Consider the following 13,835-nt stretch of genomic DNA (forward strand, 5'->3'; position numbering starts at 1 on the left):
TAATGAAGCCAACAGAGAGCCTTCCCAGAAGTCACTCGCACGTGGAGAAACAGGGACTGGGTGAGTGCACTCAGCCTCCCCCTGTCTCAGCAGGGGTGCCGACATCATTTATAATCAGTGGTCTAGTTGGAAATGTTAGCATATTATGAAAGTATATCGAAGTGAAACATGATGTCATGACAAGTGCAAGGAGGGAAGGAGACAGAGTTTAAAAAGAGTAAAAATAAAGGGAAGCGAGAGTCTCTCAGTGATTCTGCCACTCTGGCCCAGGGGGAGCGACTGCTGGGCCTGGGGATTAGAGTATGTGCTCCCTAGAAAGCTGTGCTCGCAGATGATTGCTGAACTCTCTCCCCGTCTGGATTCGGTGTGAATACTCTGTGCTTTGGAAAGGCAGCCTGACTTCTTTCCTTTTTATATTTTAAAATAAAAATAATTGCTTAACACATGAAATCCAAAAGGAGCAAAAGAATATAAAGAAATTTAGGTCTCTCTCCTGACTCTGTTGCCTGGTTCCACAGTTCCCCTTTCCAGAAGCAACTCCTGGTACCCGGCTGTTATGGATCCTCTGAAGAGATTCTTGGCATTGAAAAACAGCTTTGTATATATTTCTATTTTTATATTTTTCACATAAGTGATACCGTACTGTGCATGCTCTTTTGCACCTTGCTTTTTACAAATTTTTAAGTTCAATTTATTGGGGTGACAGTGGTTAATAAAATGATACAGGTATCAAGTATACAGTTCAGTAATATGTCATATATATATATTGCATTGCATGTTCACCACCCAAAGTTAAATTTCCTTCTGTCACTATTTATTTCACCCCATTTACCTTATCTACATCCCCCCTCTTTTTTACAGTATATTTTTGAACTTATTCCTTATTAGTACATAGAGAACCGCCTTATTACTTTTTAACAGCCACAGAATTTTCCATGTTATAGATGTATCATAATTTATCTAGTTTCCTATTAATGGCAATTCAGATTAATTTCCAATCTTTTGCTATTACATACTGAACAATAAATATCATGAACATACTTCATTTTGTATGCAGGTTATGTTTGTGCAAGAGAGAGAGACAGACAGGATGAGAACACAGGAGTGGAATCGAAGAGTCAAAGGATATGTGTGTTTAAAGAGAATGTTTCTCTTCCTTCTTGAAATGCATGTCAGCTGCTCATTTGTGAATAGATGGAGCTGGCCTGTAAACTATACGATGGGAGGAAACCAAGCAGAGATACCATTATATATGCTTTTTGTCTCCATTCTAACAACGCTATGAGGTATGGAGTTAAGTAATTTCTATATTTTGTCCAAGAAAGTCAAGCTCATCAAAGTGCTGGCAATATCAAAATAATTGAGCAACTCTTATCAGTCTCTCAGGTACCCTACTACAGGGAAAGGTTGCATCTGCTCTGGATAAAGGATGGAGATATTTGGTCTCTCGAAGTAAGTATCTTTCATGATAAATAACCTAAATAACTTTTTGGTCCAAATCGATCTTAGGGGTAGGCTCAGGATCCTCTGCTGGGTCTGGCTCAGCTTGAGCAGAGCTGAGACAGCACACCTGGGCCTGTTTCCATCCCACCAGGTTCTGCGATGCCCTGGGGCTCTGAGATGATTCAGCTGAGCCACCCCCAAACACAGAGTTTCCCAGATTCTAGAGCAATTAGGTACCTGCACGCCCACATCCGAACACAAGAGGACTTTTGTTCCCAAAGGCAGGGCCTTGGGAAGCCTGCTCTATTCACCTGAGTCCCTCCTCTGCGGTGTGGGAAGATGATGAGATAGAAAGGAGCCCCGGCTCTGTGCATGATTAACATCACACTGGGTCACTGGGTTTAGCCTTGGGCTGCCACCGGGTAATCAGGCTTTTGATCAGCAGCTCCTGTTTCATTTCCTCGTTCCTCGGGGAGCTTCTACCCTGAACCTGGCATGAAGCCCTTTCCCTCTTAGCTTCCCAGATTGTGAGGAAACAAAAGCTGTTCACACTGTCCCCCCAAGTCAGCCCCTTAGTTGGAACTGGTGGGGTGGTCTGTAGACCCCCAAACCCAGAGAGTGGCTCCCATGGACACTTCCAGGACTGACTTATCAAATTTCTCAAGACCCTTTTGGGCTGTCTGGACAAATGCTCCTTTCAGGTGCTGCTTCTGATTTTCAAGCCTTTCTGATCGACTGGTTTGGTCCCTAGTAATTTCAGTCTTTCTCAGGGAATTCCAGGTTCTAAGGAGGTGCCCTGGGCTGCTAAGGAGAGCCTCTTTACCCCAGTTCTCCAGCTCACCCTAAAAAAAAAAAGGTGTGAACTACATCCTACATTCAGAAAAGTACAAAAATGTGTATGTACATTTTAAGAATAAGTTTAAAACCAATACCCATGTAACCTTCACCAGGTCAAGGAACAGAATGTTGCCAGTACCGTAGAAGCTCCCTTTGTGGCTCTTCCTAGTTTATTTTATTATTGAAATTCAGGTAAGATTTCTCCTCTTAAGCAAGTCCGAAAAGCCCTGAGTCAATATCCTTCCTGAATGCCTTTGTAGTCCTATTCACGGCATCTAATCCTAGGTCTATGAAGCTCTGAAACTTTGCTTTCTCCCAACCTCTGCCTTCCACCACACCACCCAAGTGAATTAGGAAGAAGTATTAGTAGGTTAAAAAAAAAACAAAAAAAAAAAACAACTAATAAAATGCATAGGCGAGAGAGAAGTTGTTTTCTATGCTAAATTTTCCTTTTGCCTTTTATTAAAAGGTGTTTTTTGGGGGTTTTTTTTTTTTTTTTCCCCTGTTTTGGTCACTATCAAAGACTTTGGCAGTTTTTTCCCTTTATATTGGGTCCTTTCTGTCCCTTTCTTCCCTTCTTTCCCATCATAAGCCATCACTGACCATCAGTCATGAGTACAACAAAACATTCCTTCCGGTAGGTAGAAATCATTTTAGAGTACAAACCATACACAGGTCACTAATACCGGTACAATGACTGGTCACAGAACCCATTTCTGTACATTGTTTTTAGTTAGAATGCTTGAAGTACAGAAGGCATTCAATACATATTTTTGAATAAAAGTTTCTTGGACCCGTTCCTGTTATCCAGCCTTATCTAGGCTCAGAGTTTTCTCCTACCTGAAACCCCGAGGAACCCATCAGATGGCTAGTTTTTCCTCGCTTCTCTTATTTGTCTAAGTTGAGTAGCCTCTGCTCCTCTTGGCCCCAGACTTGATGGAAAGGTCTGATTTGTCACCCTCTCCTTCCTGGTTTGCTGTGTCTTCAGGGTCCACTCAGGAGCAGAAATCACTTCTGAAACTGTGTTGACTGGTACAGAGTTTTCCATTAGAGAAAAGGAAAGGAGAGAGCCCTGAGGTATCATGGAGGTAACAACTGCAGGAAGCAGCTGCCACCTCCAAGCTGGAAGAACAAAAGGACGAGATTGAATTATTAAAACTCAGAAACTTGGAAGAGGAACTCATGAAGCTGAAACTCAGATATCTGAGGAGAGGGTTCTGCTCAACTGATGCTGGGGTCTCTGAGCTCAGAGAAGGGGATCCAGACCCCTGAGAAGGGGCACCAGCCAACTGGGGCTGGCGTTTCCAAAGGGGGACAGGGAATGCAATAAGACTGCTTCTGTGTCGGACGAACTTTGGACTGGATTCAGTTGCTGTTACAGGTGAAGAAGGGAGATTGGGGTGATGCTTACAAGAACCAAAAGCTTACGGGAGGCAGACAGGAAAGAGCGATTCTTTCCCTTCCTCTAGTCTTGCTGTCTTCATGTAGTGACATCTCTGGGCAGAGGATAACAGGGAGGCAATTGAGACTGACAGACAATAGCTTAGTAATAACCAATCCAGTTCATCAGTCAGGTGACCCAGGACCGGCTCCCTTGAAACCACTAGCCTAGGGCTGTATTTGGCCCGTTTCAGCTCACACAGATTTAGCACCTGATTCTGGAGAAGCAAAGATGAACATATGAAACATAGTGTCTGTCCTCAAGGACTTACAGTCTAGTGGGAGAACACATCAGACTGTGCAAGGAAGAGGTGTGAAATGTTCCATCTGCAGCTCACCCATCCCCATACTGTTAATTTCTCTCCCTACTTTTGAAGAGATGATCAGGGAAGGGCCCCCTGAGGAGTTGACATTTGACTGGAGTTCTCAAGGATGAGAAGGAGTCAGCCATATGAAGGTCATGGGGAAGAGACTTCCAGGCAGTGAAATCCACATACCCTGAGAATGGAACCTCCCTAGCCTGTTTGAGGAAGCTCCAGGCTACTATGTCTGGGGCAACAAGTGAGGGGCAGAGGGACAGGTTAGAGAAATCATCAGAGTCCAGAGCAAGCTGAGCCTCATGAGCCTCCTTAAAGAGTTTGGATTTTCACTGAGGAAAACTAGTAAAAAATAAATAAATAAATAAATAAGGGATTGTAAACTGACAAGGTCCTTGCAATCTGTGAGGTCAAGCAAGGGTTGCCTTGCCTAAAAAAAAAAAAAAAGTAAGTTTAGATTCTATTCTAACTGTAATGGGAAACTGCTGGAAGTGTTTTAGGCACGGAATAGATGCGGTCTTATCTACGCTAAAACGTGACCAAAAGCTCTGGTTGCGTTAAGGAGAACAGCAACGAGAACGGGGGCAGAAAGACCAGAGTGTGGCGGGAAGTGTGCCGGGGACCTTCACACCCAGTCTGTCACTCAAACCTCGACAACCCTGCCGAGAGCTTTTCTTATCTTCACTTTACAGATGAGGAAACTGAGGCTGGGAAAGTCACAATTTGTTGAAGCTGAGATTCGAATCTAGACACAAGCACATGCTTTTCCATGCCTCCACCAGGTTGCAGCCTTGTTCTGCTTCCTGTTCATTAGGGAACAGAAGGGGCCAAAGAAAATCTCCTCCAAGTAATTGGAATGGTGGGGGTGAGGGTAGGGGGGCTGGAGGAGAAGGTAAGAATCTTCTGACGGGCAAGCACGTAATCATGTGAAAGCCGGGTTATTAAGTTCAGCGTAAAAGGTGAATGGCAAAATAAAGAATGTTGAATGAATGAGCTCATCATTATAGAAAATAAGAGGCAAAAAATATCTCAGACGCCATGTGCCTTTTACCTTTTATAACCATGTATCAACAACCATGACTTTTACCATTTGTTCCTTTTTCTTTGTTGAAATGTATATGCCCTCCGGTTCAGTGTTCAGTGTGGGTGGCGGTAGCAGCAGACACCCTTGCTCTTGACCTTAAAGAGAATGCATATTCTCTCTCTCTCTCTCTCTCTCTCTCTCTCTAAATTAATTAATTGGAAGATGGAAGGGGGAGACTGATCTGAGGGGAGGAAATGTGGCTATATTCAGGGACTATAATAAATTAATTAATTGGAAGATGAAAGGGGGAGACTGATCTGAAGGGAGGAAATGTGGCTATATTCAGGGACTATAATATTATCAAGCTTTGAGTCTCTGCTTTCCTACTGTGGCTTCTTTCTTAGACAGGGTCTTTTCTCATTTTTAGGCAAATGGTCACAACCACTCCAGGCTTTTATAGTCTCTGACCCCACATGGAGAAAGTGCCTCTTTTCTAATATTTCCAGCAAAAGTCCAGAGGTGACACTCTTTTGCTAATTGGTCCTGCCTGGGTACCATGCCCATTCCTGCAATGATTATGGCCAGAGCAATAGTATTCTCACTGGTCAGACCTGAGTCACTGGGGGGATGTGAATGATGGGATCAACCCCATTTGAATGACAGGAAGTGATTATAGGTATTTATACAAAGTAAAATAGAGGTGTCGTTGCCTGAAGAAGAGGGAGTGGCTGCTCAGTCAACTAAATAACAGCTATCTGCCGTAGGCAGCATTTGAGCTGGTTTACAGGATAGGCAGGATTTAAGCCTGGAGAGATACATTATCACGCTTAATAATTTCTTAATATAGTCTAATAACAAATCTGCATTCAAATACATCTCAAAAACATCTTTATAACTTGATTTGTTTGAATTAAAATCCAAACAAAGTCCACACACTGCATTTGGTTGATATGGCTCTTAAGTCTCTCTCTTCAATAAAGTTTTACTGAAAGATTAATTTTGTCTCTTTTTTTAAATTGACGTATATTTGACATAGAACATTATATTAGTTTCAGATGTACAACAAAATGATTCGGTATTCTTATATATTGTGAAACGATCATTGCAATAAGTTTAGTTAGCATCTATCACCATACATAGTTACAGAATTTTTTTTTCTTGTGATGAAATTTTTAAGATTTACTCTCAGCAACTTTCAAATATGCAATACAATATTAATTAACTATAGTCACCATGCTGTACATTATATCCTCAGGACTTATTTATTTTATAACTGCAAGTTTGTACCTTTTGACCTCCTTCACTCATTTTGCCTACCCCCCAGCCCCTGCCTCTGCACCTACCAATCTGTTCTCTGTATCTATGAGTTTAGTCTTTTTCAATATTCCATATATAAATGGGATCATATGGTATTTGTCTTTCTCTGTCTGAATTATTTCGCTTACATAATGCTCTCAAAGTCCATCCATGCTGTCACAAATGGCAAAATTTCCTTTTTTTTTATGACTGAGTAATAGTCCATCCTATGTATGTATCACCTCTTCTTTATCCATTCATCCATCGATGGACACTTAGGTTGTTTCTATATCTTGGCTATTGTAAGGAATGCTACAATGAACATAGGGGTGCATATATCTTTTTGAGTTAGCGTTTTTGCTTTTTTTCGGGTAAATAACCAGAAGTGGAATGTAAGTCTTTTTCAAAGTATCTTTTTGAGCTAGCGTTTTTGTTTTTTTCAGATAAATAACCAGAAGTGGAATGTAAGTCTTTTTCAATTTATAACATTCCTTCTACTCTTTACTTTTCCCATTTTTTCATTTTTTTGTTGAAGAAACCAAATCATTCTGGATTTGACTGGCCAACGCTTGAAGATCATGATGATGGCGTTAACATGTTTCTCCCTTTGGAAGATATATCTAGAGGCTTGATTACAATTAGGGTCAATTTTCTTTCTTTTTTTTTTTTTCTTTTTGGCAAGTGCATGTAGGTGGTGCTGTGTGCTTTCTATTGCATCATATCAGGAGGTATGTAATGTCTGGTTCTCTTAAAGGGAATAATTTCACCTTACAAAAAAGTTTTTCACCTTTATGAAAAGATATTTGCTGTGGGCTTTTTTTGTGGATAACTATATTTTAAGTTTAAAAGTTCCCTAGTTTGATATAAGATTTTTTAAAAGTCCTGATGGCCACTTAATGTACTAAATGATTTTTCTGCATCTATTTTCTTTTCTGATTTTGGTAACAAGGGTTTCATGGAGTAAGTTGGAGAGTGTTCCCTATTTTTTCCTGTTCTCTGGAAGAGTTTGTGTTGGATTGGAATTAGGTCTTCTTTGAATGTTTTGGTAGAATTTGCCTTAAGTCTTTGTGCATAGACTTGGTGTTTCCTTTGTGGGAAAATCTTAAACCACTGATTAATTTCTTTAATGGTTTCAGAATATTCATGTTTTCTACTTCTCGAGTCAGTTTTGGTGAGTTATATTTTCCTATAAATTTGTTTGTTCCTTGTAAGTTTTCAGTTAGTGGTATCAAATGTTTATAACATTTCCTTTTTATGCTGTCTCTTTCATTCCTAAAATTTTTTATTTATACTCTCTTTCATTTTTCTTGATCAATATTGCTTAGGGTTTATCAATTTTATTAGTCCCATTTTTCCCATTTAATTAATTTCTGCCCCTTATTATTTCCTTCTTTCTACTTTATGTGTATTCTGTGTACTTCTTCAAATGTTTTAAGTTGGACATTTAGCTCATTTAGCCTTTCTTATTTTTCTAAGTGTTCTCTTCAAGTCCTGCCTCAGCTATGTTCCTCAACTTCCAAAATTTAGTCTTTTCCTTATAAAATAGCTTTTAAGTATTTTCTATATCTATTTCAACCTAATTTTTATTATAGTTTCTTTTTTGACTCATGAACTTTTGGGAGTGAATTTGTATTTTTTTGTGATTTTTATGAACATTTTTTATGAAAATTGAGTGTTAATTTATATTTGGTGAAATGCACAGTTCATGTGTATAGTTTGATCGGTGTTATCAAATGCATACACCTGTGTAAATCACACATTTGTCTATATAGACCATTTCCACAACAGCAGAAACTTGTCTTATGCTCTTTCCATCAATCCCTGCCCTTCTTGTGCATAACCTGAGGCCGCGGCTATTCTGATCTTTTATTCTCCTCTTTAGCGTGGTAGGGTGGCTTTGCCTCTTCCACAATTTAATATAAATGGAATTATTCTATATATAGCATACATAGCACATGCTCTTTTCGGTCTAGCTTTTCTTCAATATAGTATTTTTGAGGGTTTTCTATGTTGTTGCTTGTATTTTTGTTGTTGTTGTCTTTCCTTTTTTATCCTCCCCTCTCCCTTCCCTTCTCCTTCTTTTTGAGTAGTGCATATTTCATTGCATGAAAACACCACAATTTATTTATCTATGCCTCTGTTGATGGGTATTTGGTCTGTTTCCAGTTTGGGGCAATTACAATGAAAGCTGTTATGAATGTTTAGACACAACTCTTTTTGTGGAATATATTTTTATTTCTCTTGGGTAAATACCTAGGAGTGGAAGTGCTGAATCATAGAGTAGGTGTATGTTTACTTTTATAAGAAATTGCCAAACAATTTTCTAAAGAGATTCTACCATTTTAACTTAGTGGTTTGAGATATTCTCACAAAGGAAACACCAGGTCTGTGCACAAAGACTTAAGGCAAATTCTACCAGGAACATCCTCACTAACATTGGACATTTTAAGTCTTTTTAATTTTAATTATTCTAGTGAGTAAAATGTGATATCCTAGTTTTTTTAAAATAATTTTGTTGATGTGTAACTTACACACAAAAAAATGCACACATTTTAAGTGTGTAATTTGGTCAGTTCTGACAAATTTATATACCTGTATAAACCATCACTCCTCATCAAAATACAGAACATTTTTATGACTTCAGGAAATTATCTCATGCCCCTTTACAGTCAATTATACCCCATTTCTGCTTCCGGTAACCACTAATCTTATTTCTATCATTTTTGATTTGTTTTGTCTGTTCTCCAATTTTATATAAATGGAATCATATACTATATACTCTCTTTTAAATAGAGCTTCTTTCACTCGGCATAATTATTTTAAGATTCATTCATACTTTTGTGTCTAACATTAAAATTTTTCTTTTTATTCCTCAGTAGAATTCCCCTATATGGATGTACCACAGCTTGCTAACTCATCCTCCTGATGATAGACATTTGGTTTATTTTTACCTTTTGGTTATTATGAAAAAATCTTCTATGACTATTCGTGCTCAAGTATTTTTTGAATACATGTTTTTATTTCTCTTAGATCTAGGAGTAGAACGGCTGAACCACAATATAGGTATTTGTTTAACTTTTTAGGAAACTACCAACTATTTCCCAAAGTGATTGCACCATTTTATATTCCTACCCACAGTGTAGAGAGTTGCAGTTGCTTTGACACTTGGCATGGTCAGGTTTTTTTTGTTTTTGTTTTTGTTTTTTGTTTTAGGTGAGGCAACCCTCGGTCGACCTCACAGATTGCAAGGACCTTGTCAGTTTACAATCCCTTATTTTTTATTTTTCACGCCTACAGCACCTGGTCTTCCTGGGTGGTCTCCCATCCAAGTCCTAACCAGGCCCGACCCTGCTTAGCTTCTGAGATCAGACGGGATCGGGCTTGTTCAAAGTGGCATGGCCATAGACATGGTCAGTTTTTTAATTGTATTTGCATAGGTATGTAGTGGTATCTCACTGTGGTTTTAATTTGCATTTCCCTGATCACTAATGATGCTGGCCATTTTCTCATGCACTAATATCTTTTGTGAAGCATCTGCTCAAGCATTTTATCCGTTTTTATGTGTTGCTTATCTTCTTATTACTGAGTTGCAAGAGATATTCATATAGTCCATTTATAAATTATTTGTCAAGTATTTTCTCCTAATGTGTAACATACTTATTTACTTAACTGAATCTCTTAATGTGTGGATTTGAATTTCATGAAATCCAATTTATCAATTTTTTCTTTTACTTTCTTGTTTTAGTTGAGAAATCTTTGCCACCCCGAGATCGTGAGGGTATTTTTCTGTGTTTTATTCTAAAAGTTCTATAATTTTGGCTTTTATATTCACCCATCTTGAATTAATTTTTGCATAGAGTATGAGGTAAAGGTCAAGATATATTTTTTCCCATATGGATATCCAACTGTTCCAGCACCATTTTTGAAGACTCTTTTTCTCATTGATGTCTTCGGTGCCTTCGTAAAATATCAATTGCCCACCCAATATTGAGCTCATTTCTGACTCTCTTCTGTTCCATTTGCCTGTCTAGCTTTGTGCCAATACCATTCCGTTTTGATTATTGTATCTTCGAAGTAACCACTGAAATCAGGAAATGTAAGTCCTCCAAATTGTTTTATTTTTTTGAGAATTTTTTATTTCTTTTTTCTATTCTAGGTCATTTATGTTTTAAAAATATATTTTAACATCGGCTTCTCAGTTTTTACAAAAAGCATGCAGGACCTTTGAGATTGCGTTGACTATAGATCAGTTTGAGGAGAATGTATGATATTGAGTCTTCCAATCCATGAATATGTATACCTCTCCATTTTTTCTGGTCTTTTAAATTTTCCCTCAGCAATGTTTTATAATTTTCTATGTAAAAATTTTACACAAAATTTGTTAAAGTTATTCCTAAGTATTTTATGTTCTTTGATACTATTGTGATATTTCTTGAATTTCATTTTTCAATTTTTTGTAGCTAGTATAGAAAGATACAACTAATTTTTATATATTGATCTTACATCTTGTGACTTTGATAAGTTTTTTAGTGAAAGTAATGTTTTTTGTAGATTCCTTAAGAATTTCTACATAATTGGTTTTAAAAATTGTTTAACTTAGCATTCCTATAATAAATTTGACTTAGTCATAATGAATTATCTTTTTTATATATGACTAGATTGATTTACTAATACGGCTAACTCAATTTGTTAAGAACTTTTGCATTACTATTTATGAGGGTTATTGGTCTATGGTTTTATCTTCTTGTACTTTACTGGTTCCCTCCTCTTTTGAAAAAGTGTGTAAGACTGATATTTATTCCTTAAAAGTTTGAAATAAATCACTAATGAAACCATCTGGGCCTAGAGTTTTCTTTATGGAAAAGTTTTTAATTATAAAATCAATTTTTAAAGAATATGTGAGGCTATGGAGATTTTCAGTTATTTAGTATTAGTGTCTGTGACTTTTGTCTTTTAAGGAATTTTACACTTCATCTAGATTGTTGAATTCAATGGTATATCCTTGTTCACAATATTTCTTTATTATCTCTCACTGTCTGTAGGATCCACAGTGATGTCCCTCCCTTCTTTCATTCCCAATATTGTTAATTTATTTTTCCTCCTTGTGTTTTTCTTGATCAATTTAGCTAGGAGTTTGTTAATTTTATTTATATTTTCAAAGAACTCACTTTGACCATGTTGATTTTTCTTATTGTTTGTCTGTTTCCTATTTTATTTTGTCTGATTTTGGCTTTAATTTTGTTTTCTTCCTTCAACTTATTCTGCTTAAATTTCTTTTCTTTTTCTAGCTTCTTAAGGAAGAAACATAAATGAGTGATTTAAATCTTCTTTTTTTGTATAGTCATTTAAAGCTCTAAATTTCCTTCTAAGCACTGCTTTATCTGCATCCAACAAATTTTGATGTGGTGTGTTTATAACACCAGCTCAAAATATTTTCTAGTTTCTCTTGTCAATTTTTTTCTGACCCATGGCTTTTCAGAAGTTTTTTTCTGTCTATAGCCTTGCTACCCTGAACGTGCCCAGTCTCCTCTGATCTCAGTAGCTAAGCAGGGTTGGGCCTGGTTAGTACCTGGATGGGAGACCACCTAGGAGTACCAGGTGCTGTAGGCATTAAAAAAAAAAAAAAAGAAGTGTTTTTCTAAGAACTTGTAGATTTTATATGTATCTTTCTGTTATTGATTTCTAGTTTAATAACATTGTGGAGAGAGAGAGAGAATATTGTTAGTTTAATTTTATTCTTTTGAAATTTATTGAGAGTTATCTGATAGCCCAATAGATGGTCTATTTTGGTGAATGTTCCATGTGCCCTTGAAAATAATGTGTATTCTGAAATTCTTGGCTCTAGTGTTCTGTAAATGTTGTTTATGTCCAGTTGATTGATCTAATTCAGATTTTCTTTAGCCTTACCTATTTTTTGTCTCCTTGTTCTATCATTTACTGAGAGAGTAATGTTAAACCTCCACCTACAATTGAAAATTTGTGTATTTCTTCCTTTAATTCTGTCAGTTTTGGTTTATGTATTTTGAAATTCTGTTACTCCATTTTTACAATTTTAGGATTTTTATATTTTCTTGAAGAATCGATGCTTTAAACATAAAAAAACAGTCCCTTTATCTTTGTACTTGTCTTGGAGTCTTCTTTGTCTGATATTTATACAGCCATTCTAGCTTTCTTATGGTTAGTATTTGTAAAGTATATTTTATATTTTTTTAATTTGCTTATCTTTTTTTATGTTCAAAGTATGTTCTCTTTCAGAGTATCATTAAGTCTTACTTTTTCAATCTAGTCTGACATTCTCTGCTTTTTAATTGGAGTGTTTAGTTCACTTACTTTTAGTGCAATTATAATTGGTTTAAACAGATACTTTTTTTTTTTGCTTATTTACTCTTCTTTCCCATCTGTTCTCAGAGCAAATGAGTATTTTTAGTATTTCATCTCCTCGAATTGCTTTTGAACTGTAGCTCTTGGCTTTACTTTTTAGTGGTTTTATTTCTGATTAGTCTGACTAGAGGCTTATCCATTTATTGATCTCAAAGAACCAATTTTTTGCTTTATGAATTTTTCTCTATGTTTTGTTTTTTCTTTTTCTTATTTCTTATCTTTATTATCTCTTTTCTTCCATTTATTTTGCCTTTTAATTTGCTTTTCTTTTTCTAGTTTTCTAAGGTTGATGTTTAGGTCATTGATTTGAGAGCTTTCTTCTTTTCTAATGTAAGTGTTTAATGTTATAAATTTCCCTCCAAGCATTGCTTTCATGATATCACACAAATTTTGATATGTTATGTTTTGTTTTTATTTTCGTAGAACTCAAAATGTTTTCTAACTTCTTTTATGATTTTTTTTTTGACCCAAGGGCAATTAGAAATATGTTATTTAGGTTCCATTTATTTGGAGTCTTTACAGATATCTTACTGTGTTCATTTCTAATTTTTCCATATGGTCAGAGAATATACTCTGTATGGCTTGAATTCTTTTGTATTTATTGATACTTATGTTACGGCCCACACTATGCTCTGTCTTGGTAAATGTTTTATCTGCCCTTGAAAAGAATAACTATTCACCTGTTGTTGGGTGCAGTGTTCTTCTCACATCATTAGGTCAAATTGATTGATAGTATTGTTCAACTTTCTTATATCCTTACTGCTTTTATATTTACTTACTCTACCAATTATTGAGAGAGGGGTGTTGCTTTTAGGCTTTGTTATTGTGGATCTGAATCAGCTAACAGTCAGTTCACAGAGACCCCAGATTCTCACCCTGCACATTTGAGCCAACTACGCAGGAGAACTCTGTGCACAGCTCCCTCCTGCCCAGTACCCTGTCCAGTACCCGAATCCAGCTGCCTTGGTAGCCTCAAACTCCAACCTTTATTATATTACTTCCACCCAGTAAGACCATTGCACTCTGTTTGGGCCCAACTTCTCTGTGAGATGGTTTGAAGGATGTTCCTGGGCAGGAAGCTAAAATGATTCTGGAGC

General features: G+C 36.8%; 2 pseudogenes; one reads left to right on the forward strand and one right to left on the reverse strand.

Moving 5' to 3' along the window:
• Positions 1-9,645: 9,645 nt before the first annotated feature.
• LOC112475212 lies at positions 9,646-9,764 on the reverse strand (annotated as a pseudogene).
• Positions 9,765-11,848: 2,084 nt separating this feature from the next.
• LOC112475124 lies at positions 11,849-11,967 on the forward strand (annotated as a pseudogene).
• The last annotated feature ends 1,868 nt before the right edge of the window (positions 11,968-13,835 follow it).

This window comes from Pteropus alecto, unplaced genomic scaffold, assembly GCF_000325575.1.
Source record: "Pteropus alecto unplaced genomic scaffold, ASM32557v1 scaffold50, whole genome shotgun sequence".
Taxonomy (NCBI): domain Eukaryota; kingdom Metazoa; phylum Chordata; class Mammalia; order Chiroptera; family Pteropodidae; genus Pteropus; species Pteropus alecto.